This window comes from Ambystoma mexicanum, chromosome 7p, assembly GCF_040938575.1.
Source record: "Ambystoma mexicanum isolate Mex_15411 chromosome 7p, UKY_AmexF1_1, whole genome shotgun sequence".
NCBI classification, from domain to species: domain Eukaryota; kingdom Metazoa; phylum Chordata; class Amphibia; order Caudata; family Ambystomatidae; genus Ambystoma; species Ambystoma mexicanum.
In genome coordinates this window covers 767,007,160-767,025,342 of record NC_090939.1, presented here as the reverse complement: position 1 = coordinate 767,025,342, position 18,183 = coordinate 767,007,160, and positions in this window count along the sequence as shown.

Here is an 18,183-nt window from a genome sequence, read left to right as displayed (position 1 = left end):
AACAAATATAGAGAGTTTCGTAGCTCTTTCTTTCTATAGCATTGTTGTCATGTTTGTGTCTGCTTCAGCCAGAGATTTGCATGTCTGAATGACTTTTTCAAAGCTTTTACCTCAGCTAAAACAGGAAAAAATGCAAAATGTGGAATATTGGAAATGTATGTTGTAGGGGTTGTTTGCTTGCAGTGTGTACCGTTGCTTTGCAATGTTGGTGGGATCGACTTCACGATTTCGCCCAGTTTTCTGTTTTACTGGCAAAGATGTGTAGTACTATCGTTATTAAACAGTGATTCTGGTACAGCAGAGAATTCAAAGAGCCCCAATGCCTTAAATGAATATATGTGATTCGGTTATCTACTTACAACAAGGAATCAGGCAAATAGTGATGTCTGCTCTTAACTCTTAGCAGTTCCACCCTCTTGTATTTGTTTTTCTTTCTTGGGGCTTCAACCCAGATTGTGTTTGTTCTTCTTGCTAGGATCCCATACATTAATGTTGCCTGTTTTAGAGATGAGTCACTGGCCTGATTTACAAAGCCTTTTTCAATGGGATTGTGCCATCATAAAATACAACAAAAAATAAATCATGCCACTGTGTTTTGAACTCATTATGCACTACAATACCAAGAAAATGGTGCTGACCACATTTTTTAAAACTCTGATCAAAAATTGCCCTGGTGACAATGTGGACAAGTTCAGGTCCATCATCTAAGAATTTCTAATCTGTAAATTCAATAACAATTTGATTATTGCATTATTGCTTGGTTTACTGCTTCTTTAGAGTTGTAGTTATATGTGTGTGATGCCCGCCTGCTCTGGTATCAGTGTCATGCCCAATGTCGGTTCAGATGTATGGTCAAGTACTAATACTGTTAAAACATAGGGCAAAATAGTCCTAGGGGCAGTGTTTTGATCTTCAAGCACATCATCAGCTCTAAGAACACACACAGAACCGTATTGTTTTTACCATCTTGCCATATTATTGGATCTCAACTTGGACAAGAAGTAGAGAGTGTGGACATATACTTGAAACAGAAGTGAGAAGATGGAACAGATTTGATGGAACCAAGAGGCATTAAACAGGACCCACTCCCGGAGATGGAACTGGGAAGACTCATTGATAAGATAACCTACATGCTGAACATGTAAGCAAATATTCATAAAACATACCGAAAAAGACAAACAGATAAGGCACACTTCATGCTACAAAATCAATGACACGTTGCTAAAGTGTGCTGACAACGACAAACTGAGAAGACACGCTGCATGCAGGGAGCTCGAGTGTGAGTTCCTAGAGAGCATTAGAAAGGCAAACTGATAAGGCACTTAATGCTGGGAGTTCAAATAAAATTTCAAAGAGAGCACTGAGAAAAAAACAAACTGCTAAGAAAGGATACATTCTCAGAATTCAAGTAAATTGTCCCATAGAACACAGAAAAAGCTAACGAATAAGAGACACTGGGCCTCATTTTGCCGTTCTGGAAATAAGGGTGCAGATAGCAACTTACTATCACACTTTCCAGGCCGGCAAACTACAACTCTGCTTGCCAGGGCTGTTGCGCCAGGCAGGTGTGACCTTCTGTATGCATCGGCCCCGGTAGGCAGAGTTGTCACAGAAATACAGGCACCGTCAGCAATGGTGCTTCTGTGTACCCATTCCTGTGCGGAGATCCATGGGAATGAGGACTTGCAAAATCTGGTGCCTGACTTCCCGCTCTACCAGGACTTGTAATGTCCTGGTGGCACCAGGAAATCAGGTGCCGGATTCAGTTTTACAGGGTTGCTGGCAACCTACCGGTAGCACCGGTGGGTAACCGACAACCTTGCAATGAGGCCCACTCTATGCTTGGAATTGGAGGGTGAGTTCCTAGAGAGCACTTACAAAGACAAACTGATAAGACACTGAATGCTGGGTATTCAATACAAAATTCTGACAGGGCACTGAGAAATGCAAACTGAAAAGAAATGCAAAATTCTTGGAATTCAAGAAAAACACACTGAGAAAGAACAACGAATAAGAGACACAGTATGCTGTGAAATTGAATGCAAGTTCCCAAAGTACTACGTGAAGACAACGCAAGGAGATCCACAGCAACGTGGTTAAAGGAGGCAGAACTTGTGAAGTATTTGGCATCCTGGATGCAGGCATATTGAAAATGAAGCATTTGAGATATTACAAAGTGAGCACAAGAGTCAGAACTCCTCCAGCATCTTGAAATGATAGATTGAAGGGCTACAATGCATGTCAGATACAGGTCTCAGAAGTATCTTGGGAGAAGAGATTAGTGAACACTCAACCCAGAAAACACAATTGCTATCCCTGATAACCTTAGAATAAGTTATATAAAACTGTTTCATTAAACTTTTATTTAATTTCCACAGTCTTTATTTTATCTAGTTTGTATTTCGAATCAATCATGTTTTTGCATATTATCCTGGCAAACATGAGCATCACACGTTTCAGGAACTAGAAGCTCCTCAGAGCCATTGACCAGCAGACGAGGAGCTAGAGGAGGAACGCAGTCCAGGGCAGGGAAGATGGCTCATGTGCAACAGGTCTTTTTTGGAAGCAAGGCAGAGAAAGACAAGTTCAAATCCTGGTCCATAGGCATAATAATTGAGAAACATTGAATTCTGTGGTGTGATTTTACATTAAATGCTAATTGCAAGTATTGAACCACCGATGCGTGCACTTATGTGCTGCTGGTACCCTGCATACGATTTTCAACACTCGCAAAGTGAAGCGTAATCGTGAAGAGCAAATGCATGCAAAATTGTATTCACTCTACCCTTTTTCTCTGCGCTTTGTGAGAAATTCATTACATGCTGCCTGCAATTTTACGCTTTCTAGGTGGCGAGATATAACGTATTCATATGGAATCTTCCTGACCCCTGCCCTAAACCTGTTATGTGGTGAAAGTATGGCTTCACTTAGTAGTGTGTATAAGAATGGGGAGTAATGAAGTATTGAACTAAAAATATGAATGAAGTTAAGATTTAAAAAGTACTAGCAAAAAGAACCCATTCTCCAAACGGGTTCTGTGGACAGACATGACAACACTCTGATCAATTGTTGAAAATCAATGATCCTGTAGGTTGCTGTTCCGATTCACTTATCGCTTGATGTACTTGTACAGTGAAGTAAACTGCACTGAGAATCGGCATGCGTGGTTGGCTGACATACCCTGGAGCAAATGTTGCGGGAGGCGAGAATTGGCATGCTGCTGCACACTGGGCCTTTCTATGCTTTCTCCCCACCTGTTACCTCACCCTGGGATGGTGCAGATTGTTGCAGTGCATTGTGGTGCAAATGTCCCAGAAACCGTGCATTCTAGGGTTGAGGACTGCTTCTTCTAGGATCACATTGATGTTTTTATGATTTCAGGGAACCGTCTCATGTGTGAAGGTGCTGAAATCTGGGGAAAGGGGTGGGGTGTAGACATGTTATGAAGCCAGTAATAACCGGAGGGTCCTAAGAGGTAAGTATGCAATATTTGGTGCAGATTGGTGAAACTGTGTGAAATTGTATAAAAAACAATCCATCCCCAAGCCACAAACCCATAAACACATTTAGAGTTTTACAGGTATCCGTAAAAGGTGTAGGGTGGCCAAATGTGATGTAGCCAGTAATGTCCAGAGGGTCCTTTCAGGTCTTTTCAGGTGACTGTGCACAATTTGATGAAATGGTGTGTAATTGTATAAGGTACAGCACTTTGCCAATCCACAAACCCACACACACATTTAGAGCTTTGCTGAAATCCAGGGAAAGGGGTTGGGTGCCCAAATGTCATGTAGCCAGTAATGCCTGGACGTTCCTAATAGGTAACTTTGCAACATTTGGTGCAGATTGGTGAAAAGTGTGGAATTGTATAAGAAACAACCCTTCACCAAGCCACAATCCACAAACAAATGTAGAGTTTTTCTGGAATCCGGGAAAGGGGTAGGGTGGCCAAATGTAATGTAGCCAGTAATGTCCAGAGGGTCCTAAATGGTAAATATGCAACATTTGGTGCAGATTGGTGAAACAGTGCGGAATTGTCTTAGGAACAACGCGTAGCCAAGACACAAACCCACAAATTTAGAGTTTTGCTGAAATTCAGGGAAAGGAATGGGGTGTCCAAATGTCATGTGCCCAATAATGTCTAGATGATCCTAATAGGTAATTATGCAAATTTTGGTGCACATTGCTGAAACTGTGTGAAATTATATGATTAAAAAACAACACTTTGCCAATCCACAAACCCACAAACACATTTAGAGTTTTGCTGAAATCCAGTGAAAGTGGTGGGTTGTCCAAATGTCATGTAGTCAGTAATGTCTGGAGGGTCCTAACAGATGACTATGCAAAATGTGGTGCAGGTTAGTGAAACAGTGTGGAATTGTATAAGGAAACATTCTTCATCAAGCCACAAACAGACCCACACATTTTCACTTTTATAAATATAGATAAAGATGGACAAGAAAGACAAAGACCCTCATTAGGAGTATTCTGGTGCAGAAATAGATTTGCTGTTATTTCCGTATAAAGTTATGTTTCCATACTCTGAGTTTGCCGGTGGGGGGTTTACTCACTTACCTCCACCCAAGAGCTGGACTTAAACCAGATCCCCACTGGCAAAAAACAGATGTTCTTTTCCGACACTGGTATTACCGGTGCCAGAAATACTGGCAATTCCCCTCATGGAGTCCCATAGGACTCAATTAATGGGGAATGACCGCTGTTGCCGGCACCTGTAATATCCCGGTAATACTGGGATATAAGGTCCCGGTAACGGCCGGGCTGTTTCCCGGTATCCCGATGGAATTATCAACAGGATACTGGGAAACCCATAATGATGCCCTAAAGTCTATGTCTCCGGTATGGAAATCATTTCTTCCATGAGACGTATTTCTCATACTAATTCTGATTAACACAAAAAGGGGACGTTTTTAAAAAACTGAATGTGCACACAGAAGACTGCCGACATGTGTACTTACATTCTGTCGGTCCCCTGCCTGTAATTTTCATCACTTTCATAGCAAAGAGTGAAATTAAAGAGTAACATGAGGAGAAAAATCACATGTACTCTTTAGTTTTACTCTCCACAATATGAAACACTGCCTGCAAATACACTCACTGGTATACATGTGAGTCCTTTGGAATCTATTGCATGGAAATCTCACGCTGAGGTAAAACAGAGAGGTTTTACAGGCAGAGTGGGAAGTACAGGCAGACATGTATTTCCTCACCCATTCCACATTCAAGACCTTACCAACGTCTCCTCGAGCGGTTTAGCAGGGCATACATGCATTGTTCCATTGCTTTTTTCAGCATGTTATGACACATCAGGAGGATTGAAACAACCCCCATACTCATCATTAACAAAATGGCTAACCTTTCTTTAACGAACATGGCTTACTTCGGTGGTATTTGCCTTTCAACTTCACATCAACATCGATAAAGAGGTACTTTCTAACATTTTGCTTAACGTCTATATCAATGATTTTTCACAGTCCTTGTCACGACTGCTCAGACCACTTTTTAGAGCTCTTCATCCTTGCTTTTATTCATACAGTTTTGAATGTGTTTACCAAATGTGCTATTTGTGACCCCCTCCCATTCTGTGTTGGGGTTGTCACATAATGACTCATCTTGTGCATCAATATTGTTCTTATGAAGAACAGGGAAAATATTTCTATTGGCCTCATTACGAGGTATGCCAGTAAGGCAAAAACGATGCCGGTGTGGTAATACCGGCATCGTTTACCGTCCCTTTGCATTCTGACCCGCAAACCCGGTATTAGCAGCACACTAAATAACGGTGCTGCTAATAGCGACATAGGCGCGTACACGCGCCCCTTCAGGGAGCAAATACCGGCATGCCGGTAATAGGGGGTAATTCCAACCCACTCATACATGCAAATACAGGCATCGCGGACCACCCGCAAACAGCAAGCAGGTTACAAGGCAGCTGCCACAGGTGCACACAATCCCCACAGGTGGAGTCAATGGAGGCAGTGCCTGTATAAACTGAGCACACCCACACACCACAACTCCCCCCACAGGTGTAGGCAATGTAGAGTGGCAGTACAAAAGGAGCACACCTACCCACCACACCCCTTCCTACACCAAAATGCTACCACTAGCAGTTGCAATCATGACACTGGAGGACATGCCTATACTGCTACAACTACAGCAACAACAGCAGCAACAACAACAACTACAGCATCAAGAACAGGCTGCACAGAGGAGACTCAGGAGGAGAAGGAGGGTGAGACAGGCCCAGCAATTCCCACCAGCGCAGCCACCAGTGCCTCGTAGGCAGCCACCAATCCCTCGCACCAGACCCAGCCCATTCAACCTAGCACCTGAGCAGATCCACGCCCTGTACCGGTTGGACCGTGACACCATCACCACTATAGTGGACATGATACAGAACGACATTGCCAGCCACATAGAAATACGTACTGCCATCCCCCCACTACTAAAGGTGGTGTCTGTGCTACACTTCCTGGCCACAGGCACCTAGCAACACACAGTGGGCCAGCTGCATGGCATTTCACAACCACTATTCTCACGCATGCTGAACCAAGTGCTGGATGCCCTCCTGAAGCACACAAGCACCCACATATCCCTACCACCGACTGCCCAGGAGATACCCAAAAACAAAGTAGGCTTCCATGCACTGGCAGGCATGCCCAATTGTGTTGGTGCCATTGACTGCACCCATTTGGAATTGGTAGTCCCCCATGCCATAGAGGCGGTGTACCGCAATCACAAGCAATACCACTCCATCAATGTGCAAATGGTATGTGACTCCAGCAAGATCATCACACATTGCTGCGCCCAATTTCCTGGATCCACACATGATGCCATGGTACTGCACAACTCCACGCTACCCTGTCACATGGAGCGACATGCTGGACCACGTGCCTGGCTGCTTGGTGAGTTGCACAACAGGGCCATGGCCATGCTGTGGGGTACTAATGTGTGCGGATGCAGAAGGGGGGCTGGCCTACTGCACCCGGGTGGGAAAGGGGGGGGAATAGTGCACCTTGGTGGGAAAGGGGGTGGGAATACTGCACCTGGGTGGGAATAGCCGGTGATTGGAGAATGCATGCAGAGCCAAACACTCCTGACCTGAACCGTTCACACGGTACATGACACTTCACTGGGCCACATATCACAAATAATGCATATCGATGAGAACAAGTAAGAGGCACAACCAGGCCACCATGATGATGGCAAGCAATGCATGAATGAACAGGATGGCAAGTGTGTCAATGTGGGCAGTGTGACCATGCATAGTAAATAATGAGCAGCATGAATTGGAGTCAAAACATTGTTGCACTACTACAGCATATCTGCCTCAGCATGCATGATTACACCCTGCATCATCTATTGAACGCCATCCAGACTACCACACCTCATGACAGTATAGATTGCACCTAGATAACATGTTTTCATGCTTACAGCGACATTTGCATAGCCACACCAAATAGTTGTCGCCATGACTGTGCTCCCTGAATGTGGCAGTTCAGAGTTACACACACCTATTTGAATCTGCTTGCAGGTGATAGAGGATATCCCTTGAGGCCGTGGCTACTCACCCCTGTGCGTAACCCACAGAACAGCCATGAGGAGGAGTACAATTGTGTGCACACCTGTACCCGTGTTGTGTTTGAGCAGACCTTTGGCCTGTTGAAGGGGTGGTTCCGCTGCCTCAGCAGGTCTGGTGGGGCACTCCTATATAGGCCTGAGAAGGTGGCAAAGATCACCATGGTCTGTGTCATGCTGCACAACAAATGCGTCCGGAGAAATGTACCACTGCCACCTGACATTGACATGCATGGGCCGGGTGAGGATGATGAGGATGGAGACGGAGGTGAAGTAGCCCCCCTGCCAGTATGTGATGCACAGGGTGGCCATACTGTACGCCAAGCACTAATTCACGAATACTTCTGAAACACAGGGACTATGAAAGACTTGTGTCAGTCAGACCCTGGGCCAATGTGGACATGCACACAGGGAATGTTGGGAGTTGGGCACTGAACACCATACCACATTAAATGGATGCACCAAAAATAACAATGTCCAGCCATGGATTTTTCTTATCACAAAGTGTGTATTATTTACAACAGCAAAAATGTGCCCACTCCCCCCTCCCAGACTCCCACAACAAACTCCCTGACCCCCCCAACAAACTCCCTGACCCCCCCAACAAACACCAACACCCCAACAGACTCCACAAGATGCACCCCTTCACCCCCAACCTTGTGTCCCACTACCATTGTCCCCCCAAACTACTTCCGGGACTTCTTCCTGTCCAGAGGTGGCTTTTCAGTATGTCTTGCACTCCTACGTGTGTGGCGCACTGGGCTGGTGGGGACAGATGAAGCTGGTGTGGAGGTAGTAGGTGATTCGTTGGCAGGTTCCACACCTCCTGCAAGCCATGGCCGCTGCATATGAAGCAGCATTGAGGTCAGCACCTGTGTCACCACCCCCAGGCAGTCCCTCATTAGCCGAGCTGATGCATTGACAGCGGCTGTGTTTGCTTCGATGGCCGCTGTGGTCCCTGCAATTGCTGTGGCAATACCCCGCCTGGTTTCCTCCATGTCCGCTATGTACTGGAGGAGTAGGTCTAACATGGCCTCCTGTTGGGCCTCCACCATCAACAATCGTGTATCCAGGGTTCTGGAGGGGGCTGGAGTGGTGGTTTGTGCAGTCACGTGGATGGCATTTTCGGGACTGGACTCCTCAGAGGTGGGTAGGTCACAATCACGGAGGCAGGGATCAACTTCACTGCAGGTGGGTGACTGCAGGTGTTGTGGCGAGGGGGTGGGCACGGGGCTCGGGGTGGCCGGGCATGTCACCTCGGTGTCTCCCTCAGGCTCCACACTGGCATCAAGTTCTTCCCCAGTGGAGGCGAGTGCTTCCAGGGACTCCCCTTGGACAGGGGCGGGTGTGGCCTGCTTGTCTCCAGCGGAGGTGGTGGTGTTGGTTGTCCTCTTCTTATGATGTGAGGTTGATGCCCTCGCAGTTGTCTCCTGGGTTGCTTCTTCCTTATCAGTGCCTGGGGGGGTCGAAGAGAAGCAGGGCATCAGTGATGGTGTGACATGGCAGTGGCGGTGCTGTTCATTATTCATTTGATCATGCTTTCATGTCTTACAGGTGTGTCACACACGGTATTCAGAGGGGGCATGTAAGCATTCACTGCATGGCAGGTGGCATGCTGTTGATTTTGGGTTTGTGTGAAGTATCACATGGGCAAGCTCCAGGTGTGTTGGCTGTGTGTTGGTTAAGGGATGGGCACTCAGCATGCATTTTAGTGTGGCAGGGTTTGGCCCGCTGTCTGTATTTGGGTATGGTCATGTGGGTGTTGGGACATACATTGGCTTGCCTAGACTCTCTACCACTTCACTTGTGCTACTTCATGGACTCCCCTACAGGGATCTGCAGGGTCACTCACCTCCTTCCACGGTTTATGCCGCACCCGTCTCCATCTCGCATAATCCCTCGATGGACTGAGGACTGATGAATCTGCTGGCCGTCTCTTCACAGGGGATCAATTTGGCAGGGGGTGGGCATCCCCGCCAGTGGCCATGGCCTCCCTCCGATTGGTGGCCATGATATTGCGTACCCTCAACCGGAGGTCATCGCACCGCTTCCTGCAGTCCCTCACACTGCGCGGGGTGGGACCTACGGCTGATACCTTGCAGGCTACCTCCTGCCAGATTTGCCTCTTTTCTTGCTGCACCTCCCGCTTCTTGTCGTGGGATTGTATTGTGTCTGCATGTGCAGCTAGAGTGTCCGCTAATATGGTGAGCTCTGCGTCTGAGTAACGCTGTTTACGCAGCCTAGGGGTGGTCTTACTGGTAGCCTTTGACATCCTCTATGGATTTCCACTGTGCTCTCCGAGTATCGACTGGTGGTTATGGAGGATGGCAATGGATTGTGTTTTTAAAGATGGCCGCCGACCCATTTCCCATTCCTACGCGATGACTTAATTTCCGGGTTCATTTTTTTGCGAACACGGTATTACCATGCCGGTATTACCATGCCGGTATTTAGGGGTTGGTATGAGGCGGTACCGCTATGGGTGGGTCCCGCGATGCCGGTATAGGGGAGTTGGAGGCCCTTTAGCGGCATGGTGGTATTGCCACTACCGGCATGTGGGGACGTGCGTGCTCGCGCACTCGTAATCACTTGCTATTAGCTGGTTCATACGAGCACGGACCCGCTCATTCTGGCATGCCGGTAATGAACCCGGTTTTACCGGGCAACTCGTAATGAGGCCCTATGTCAACAATGTTCGGTTTAGTCTAACATAGATATGCTGAGTCAAGAATCTTATATGAAAAGGATGTCAGCATACATGTCTCTATAGTTATCTTGGAAACAATCCACAACTCAGAGCCTGTATTTCCTAATCAGAATTAGTAGTATTATAACATTTGATGATTTGCTGTAAAATTGGGCAATAACGTTCTGTTCATATATATTTAATTGAATACTAAATGACTTTAAATTATTGATGGACTACTTCATGTTTTAGTTCATCAGAATAAGAATGTTTGTTCTTAATATGTTTATGTTTCACAGCATTACATGCGTTGATGTCTACTTGATTTGTAGACATTGAAAGATAACTTCTACATGAAACTCTTCTTGCTCCATTGGCCATTCTAAGTAATACAAAAATGTATCGAAAGAACTGACCCAGAAGAAAAGGATTTAAAATGAATACATTTAAGACATTTTTCCAACTCAAGAACTGTTTTATATTTTTTATGAATGTACCCGTTTGACTGGAATGGTTCCCAGACCCAGTTCTGAAGAATAATCGTTTTGGGTAGTGTTGTCGTCAAAATAACATCAGGGTGTTGAATGCCCCTTCTTTACATTAGAGGAATATTGTTCGGCCAAGAAAGAAATGATTCAATCATCAATTTAGCACATCCAGCCATTAAATACGTCAAAGAGCCATTGAAGTCCTACCTCACATGTCAAAATGTCTGCCTGATCAATGACCATATGCAACATTCATGTTTCTGACCCATTACAAGGATGGTAATCTTTGAAATCGAGTTATATTTTTGTGCTTAGGATCCTGCATATGTCTTATAGAACATACGGAAAGGAAGCTCATAGCAAATGTAAGCTTCTTTTACCACGCTTTCCATCTGATCCAGTGATGAACCAATGGGGGTCAATGGGAGTGTTTGACAAAGTCATATTTGAGGAATCACTTGGGAAGGGCCCAGAGTTTCTGGCAGCCAATGGGCAACACACACTACCTCAGGTGACCCCTGGCGGTGGTATATGGTGGCTGCCCCACAGCATCTTTCCCTTCCCTAACCTTATGCGTATATGGACCCACATAAGAACGACAATTAGGGAGTTAAACATACAGGCCAGTGGTTTAGGACCCACACTATGAGGACCTGAGTTGATATTTACTGTAGAAATCCAAGTGAGCGAGCAGCTCATGAGCCCAAGGCCACTGCACACACATAGCAGAATGCACTGATAGCTCCATAATCTGCTCATGCACTCACAACAGGCCCTGGGGGTTTAGGTAGCTGGACAAACCATGAACCAGGAAAATGTGCACAGATGCCAAACATGAGAGAAGTAAGGAGCTGGCTCATGGATCCATTCAGAGGCAATGCCAGTGTCAACTGATCCTAAAATGGTGGCAGGATTCTCAGATAATCCAAAAAAATACTGAGCATGGATAGAGTGATCAGAGGAGGGAAACACCTGATGGGGGATGACCAACCATGCAGTGTGACCTATCCTGCATCTCAGAGCAAACAAGAAAACAACCCAAACAATCCCAGACATTTTTGGTACAGTTAAAATTGCGTAGGTGCTGTTAAAGGAGATAAAATGTGGAATTTAAAACAGATACCCAAAGTAGTGGAGCCGGTGGAAGAGAGAATGAGCGATATTGAGAGGGGCAGTTAAAGAGCACTGCATCTCAATACCTGTTTAGACTTGGACAGGAAGGAACGCAAGTTGCCAACGACCTGCTGTGGCCCATTATCCAGATGCTGTGAGCCATCACCCAGATCCTAGAAGGGGCCAGGGAAACGGGCAGCAGAATCTAAATGCATTTCTCCTCAGGGCTGTGATCCGTAGGCTGGCTGGGAACTCACTTTAAACCACAGATTCGAAGGAGAAGCAAGGCATTTTTATCTTGTGGGCTCATGGCCAGGAGGGTGACCCTTGGCTGGTGGGTAATAATAACTTCAGTCTGAAAAGCAACAGAGCGTGGTGGATTGCTGCTGGTAGATGGACAAGGACATTGTGAATCATACTTGCTTGTTGTAAGGTATGGGATGGTACTATATGCCAGGACCCAGGGAAGGTGACTCACAGCTAGAGGATTATAATATCTGTGCTGGTGAGGAAACCAGGGAAAGATAAAGAAAGCATGCATGTGCGCAAAAAATACCCAATGACTGTGAGCAATCTGAAGATAGCGAACAATTGGGTGTGTCCTTGGAAAATAGATTTGGGAAATTAGGGAACTGGTCTGGGGAAATAGGTCCTCTTACATAATGGCCACTCACTTGTTCAAGTTGTGCCACCATTTTGACAATGTTGCGCCAAAGTTGTACCTCCTGAGCTTAGTTCCGCTCTTAGGCATTAGAGACATTCATCCAGCACAAGTTCCTCACTTTGAAAATACTGAGATGAAAAAAAAAAAAACTTCAATGTTATTTACATTTCACTATTTGGGAAGCTAATGTTTGAGCCATGAAGATCATTTGGTATATGGATTGTTAAGCGCAGACAACGGGTCACCCTGGTAAAAAGCAGTATGAGTCAGCAGCCTTTGTCTAGCATGGTCAGTAAGTGGGAAGGTCATTCCAAATTTAGTGACACATGATTCTGAATTAAAGTGATACAGGAATAAATGAGGCACTTTCCCTATACTTTTTAGACTATGTAAGCCTAAGAAAAAAAATATCTCCTCCCCATTTTTAGTTAACTCGGAAACCAGTGGTTCTTTTCAATTAGTGCCTGGCACGCTCTGTCCATGGGAAATACTACACGTGGATTGGCTCTTTTCTGAGCCATACCACAGGGTATTCCGGTGGACGTACGAGCGTGCCAGCGTTTGTACCTGGTGGGGGCGTGGCAGCCTTTAGCCAATGAGGAGGCTCAAAATTGGGCAATCCCCGCTCCGAGCCTCCCCAAAGCTGGAGGCTGCCTTCGTCCCCCACCAGGGACTCAGGTATGTTTTTTTTTCCCTCAACCCCCCCACTTACCTTCTTTTTTCTTTTTCTCAGGAGTGAACGTGCTGGGAACACTTCTGTTCCCAGCGTGTCCGCTCCGGATGACCGCCATGGAAAGGGAAAACGGACTATGTTTTCCTTTTCCCAGCGCCCATTTTATTTGACTTTGGGAAACGCAGCAGCGTTTCGGTACAGAAAAAAATGGCATTTGTACTCCGGTCTAACAGGCCGGGGTACTAATGGCTATAAGACTCTCGGCGGTGGGCCAATACCACCCATGGTAATGCCCCCGGGGCCTCGTTAAGGCCCTCGCTATGCTCGGGCCTGTAATTAGGGGCCTAAGGGACATTACCTGGGACAGTATTGGCCCGCCGCCTCCGCCTCCGGTCTTATTGCCACAGTATTATCCCATGTTCTTGCACTAACTGAGGTTTTATTGCGATAATCAGTTTGCATTATTAATAAGGCTACTTAACTTGCTTTTTAATATGTCCTGCTCTTTTATGATGAAAATTGTATCCGTTCAAAATAAATATATTTCTAATTCTGATTCTACAAGAAAAGCGGCTATAACAATCAAAATAAAATTAAAATCATGGTATCCTTTGTAACTAAGATTATTGTTATCATGAAACCCTAGCAAACTAAGACTGGGTATAGGCATGTTATTGATTTGATTGAGATGTCTATATTCTATATTCTATAAAGACAGCAATCCAATATAAACACAACAGATGGTAAACATATGATGACATTCAGCTGTTCATATGAACAGTTTTCTAGGTATGTAATAAAAACTAATTAAAGATCTGTAGAGCTTTTACTTGAGTTCAGAAAGAATCTTTATATTATGCATTGATCGAATTTAATAATGCATATCTGATCCCATTACTTGACAAGAGACTTCTTTATTTGCTCAGTAAAGTATAATAGTATTCAGATATGGTTACAATAAGGTCACAAAACAATGTGTTGCGTGGTATCAGAATCAACTTGAATATTAAAGTGCAGTCTACAAGAACTGAGTTCCCTCACTTGATGGTATTTATTTTGAAAGTATGCAAATTATTGACATTTTCTTGCAGTATTTCAATGGAAGCCACATCTTCTCCATTGAATAGTTGGCTTACTAATATAATACCAACCTGAGGCATGATTGTCTCAATGAAGATGCTAGTGAGGTAGCCTATGAGAGGAGCCAGCATAGCTGCCGGCACCAAATCAAATGTGAGATGCCACTCATCAAAATCTGGGATGGGTGTGCTAGATTCAGGAAGACCTGGACAGGTGTTCATTTGTCTATGACTGCTAGGGGCTATGGGGGTCTGCCAATCCCATTTCATTACCTCCGAATACAGAGTTATGTGGGTATGCCAAACATCAGTGGTAATCATGTACTTCACATGTTTTATTCTTTACTTTTACTCCTGTATTTCTCTGGACTATATTCACCAGAGGGCGATGTTGTTCTCTGCCTTGGTAGAATCTTTTTCTTTCTGTCCAACCTCAGATATTGGCAGTAAAAAATGGTGTACCATTAATTCCCAAGCACTGTGTCACCACCCATTGATCCCTGATTCTGTGGCCTACATCTAGTAGACAAATGGGCACAGGCTGGATGTTGAGCACTTGGCATCTGGCCTGTTCCATGACAGCTCGGGGATGCTACTGGAGCCGCCTCTGTATCATCATAATAATGGCTGTGGCATCAACATAAAGGCAGTATGTGCTGCAAAAAGTGCTAAAGACTGACAACTCACAAAGACAAAATATGATGGAGTGGACACCAGGCCAACATGCATGCAAATAAATAATAGTTAATTCCCTAGAAGCATTACAGTTTTCACAAGAGAAACACCTTATTTCACAGATGCAGTTTGTGATTCTAGGAAAGATTCATCTTTCCACCTGTAGGGGGTAGCATTAAGGAACTACTAGCTTGCAAGGAAATGATTTATATTGACAGACTTTTTGCTCTTTCCCATAAAGGAATTAATTCAGAGTTTGACTGGTCTTGCTGTCTATCAGTCCACATATCAAAGATGTCATTAGTTGTTTATACTCAAAGAATTACTAAGCCACGGGAACATTGTAAGCATTGCTATAATGATAACGCACATTCAGAACAGATGACTTCTATCTTAGAGAAATAATTATAATATCTACAGCAAACTGTATAGATTACATTGCACAACTCCATTCCAAGATGGGCAACATAATTGAGAGGGAAGATTACTAACATGATTTCCAGAGAGACACATATATGTGTCCAGTTTGCATCAGCACATTCTTTTGAAGATACATGTTTTTAACATTGGGGAGATTGTGAACAAGAGTTATGATTTAAATTCACAACAGATGAAGTGAAATGGATGAATGATTAAAGATGGGAAAAAAGCTGGACAATTTCTCAGCCAGACCTCACAAGCCTGTAGATAATAAGAACAACACCTACACAAACTATGAAATTGTCAAATTGTAGTGAACTACATCTGTTTCATATATAATTACTTATAGTTTGGAGACCCTGGCTCAATACACGACTACCAGTGACAATTCTCACCAACAATAATAAACATATAACTATGAAACTGAATTTCGATCTAAATACTACCATAAACTGCCAGGCTAAGACTAGAGAGATCAATTTTCAGAAAATTGCAGACACTTTGCTTATGGTTTAGAAGGTAAGCCTGAGCAGAGATAATTTAATATAAACAATACTTTCGAACTATGTTTGACATATCCTCCAAGACAATTATTTTATGTTTAATTATTCATAGGAGGAAAAGTGATTCTCCTTCTAAAGAAGAGTTAAAGGCAGACTCAAAATGGAGAGGAGGGGGTTGAGTCAAAAGCTACCCAGACTAAAGGCGTAACATAGGGTCACCTAGTTTTTGCAGTAGAGCTGCAAATATTGCCGATTACTATGTGTCTAGTAATGCTTTCTCTCTTTTTCCAGCGCCGAGGCGAAGTGTGTTAAATTGCTTTTGTTCTCTGTTAATGTAAAATAAACAAAACCCTTTTTCTTTGTGATTCTCCACACTCCTGGGTTTTGTTCTCTGTCCCTTTTTTGAGTTAGTATTTACCTAGCTCTACTGCAAAAACTAGGTGACCCTATGTTACGCCTTTAGTCTGGGTAGCTTTTGACTCAACCCTCTCCTCTCTATATTATTTACCCTCCTGAGTCAAGCCCCCGTACAAAAAAGAGGGTCCGCCCTATTATTATTACTTCCCAGACTCAAAATGGAGACAACAATCAAGTAGATAGACTAGAGAACTACTTGTTCTACTACTAATACTAACTACTGCTAACTACTAATGCTTTTATTTAATATCACATACGATTCTTTGTTAAAATATTGTATGTGTTTGTTGAAATTGCATCTGTTCAGGTTCAAATTCAGTTCTAGTTCTAGTTCAGTTCTATTTACGATTTTTAATTAGAAAAAAGAAGGTATGAAATGTTCTGAAGGTGACGGAAAAGAAAGATATTCCTTAGTTTAATGAAATATGAATGGAAGGGCATTTTTATGCCACTAATAATAACCGAACAACAGTTTAGCCACTGATGTGTTGGTGTTCAGTTGTTTCATCAAAGTGAATTACTTTTACTGCATGGGTAAGTAACGTGTGCATGTATATGTTTGGCTATGGCATATAAGGGTGGTGTGGGAAGGGTAGGAAGATGCCATCCCTACTGTGACAAGACCACACAGACCAAGAAGAATACAAACCCACAACTACACACTCAACCCGAGAAGATGGAGTAATGAGGTTCAAGCCTCGGTATTGTAGGGGAGGATTGGTCCAAAAGACCCCCCTCGCCTACATCCATTCCCCAGGTGAGGGCCATGGCTCTTCGGGCGTCCCCTCATACCACCAAGGCCCATGTGGTGGAGGGCTCACCTGCTGAAGACATTGCCCACACGTATTGAATTTAGCCAGGCCTCAGAAATCATTTTGTCTAATAAAGATGGTGTGAGTTCAGTGCACTGTAGCGCGGCCCCCACCCTCGGAGAGTTTCAATTATCCCTGTGGCTGCAACTCCATGGCAGATCCGCTGTGAGCCCGTTCCCACGAACAAGACGGACATGAGCTAGTGTAAGATACCAACACTGTAACATTTCACCTTCCGCAGTGTATCACTGCTCCCAGCATGACCCGGCCAGCGAGGCCTGGGTGAAAAAGAGAACTGTAAAATGATCCTCAGATAAAAGCAAAAGTTCACAAATATTAATGCCAAGACTACTTACAAAGCGTGCATTCTCTCCACAAAACTTCTTCTATTAAGGAAACCTGTAAAATGTATAAAGATGATAGAATGCATGTTCACATGACATTAGCAATGAACAACCCACACCACTGCAGTTTTGTGCAAATAATAAAAAGCGTTCCGGGGGACTATTCATTATGTGTATCATTGAAAAGCGTACACCCCACAGCCCCGCGCCATAACCGAACTAATGCTGCTAGAGTGCAAGGGAAGACGAATGTAACCATACAGAGTGCTCATGTGAAGGATGCGCGAGAATGCACCTGTCATGCGTGTATGTCTAAGCCCCTTATGTGTCACTACCGTCACGTACGGTGGCGAGTCATTTTCTATGTGCTCCACCAACCTCACTACTACCTCACTTACTGCAAATGTATATGCATATAACTAAATGTTGTAGTTGTTAAAACATAGTGTACAAATAATGTGCTCAGACTGGCTATATTTGAGAGACATTTAGCAAAGTTAAAATGTATGTTTTCAAATGATCCAAATGAGTATTGTATAGTGTTCGAATGTTTTATGATGTTTTCACCAAAATTGGCAACACACGAGGAAGATACCTTCATGAATATGCGCAAGGCCATTCCCCCTCGCTCCCTGCGAAGACTGCCAAACAAGAGAGCAGAGGCCCGCGCCGCGCTGCTCCACCTCCCCCAACTAGGCTGGAGCCGCTTCAAAGAT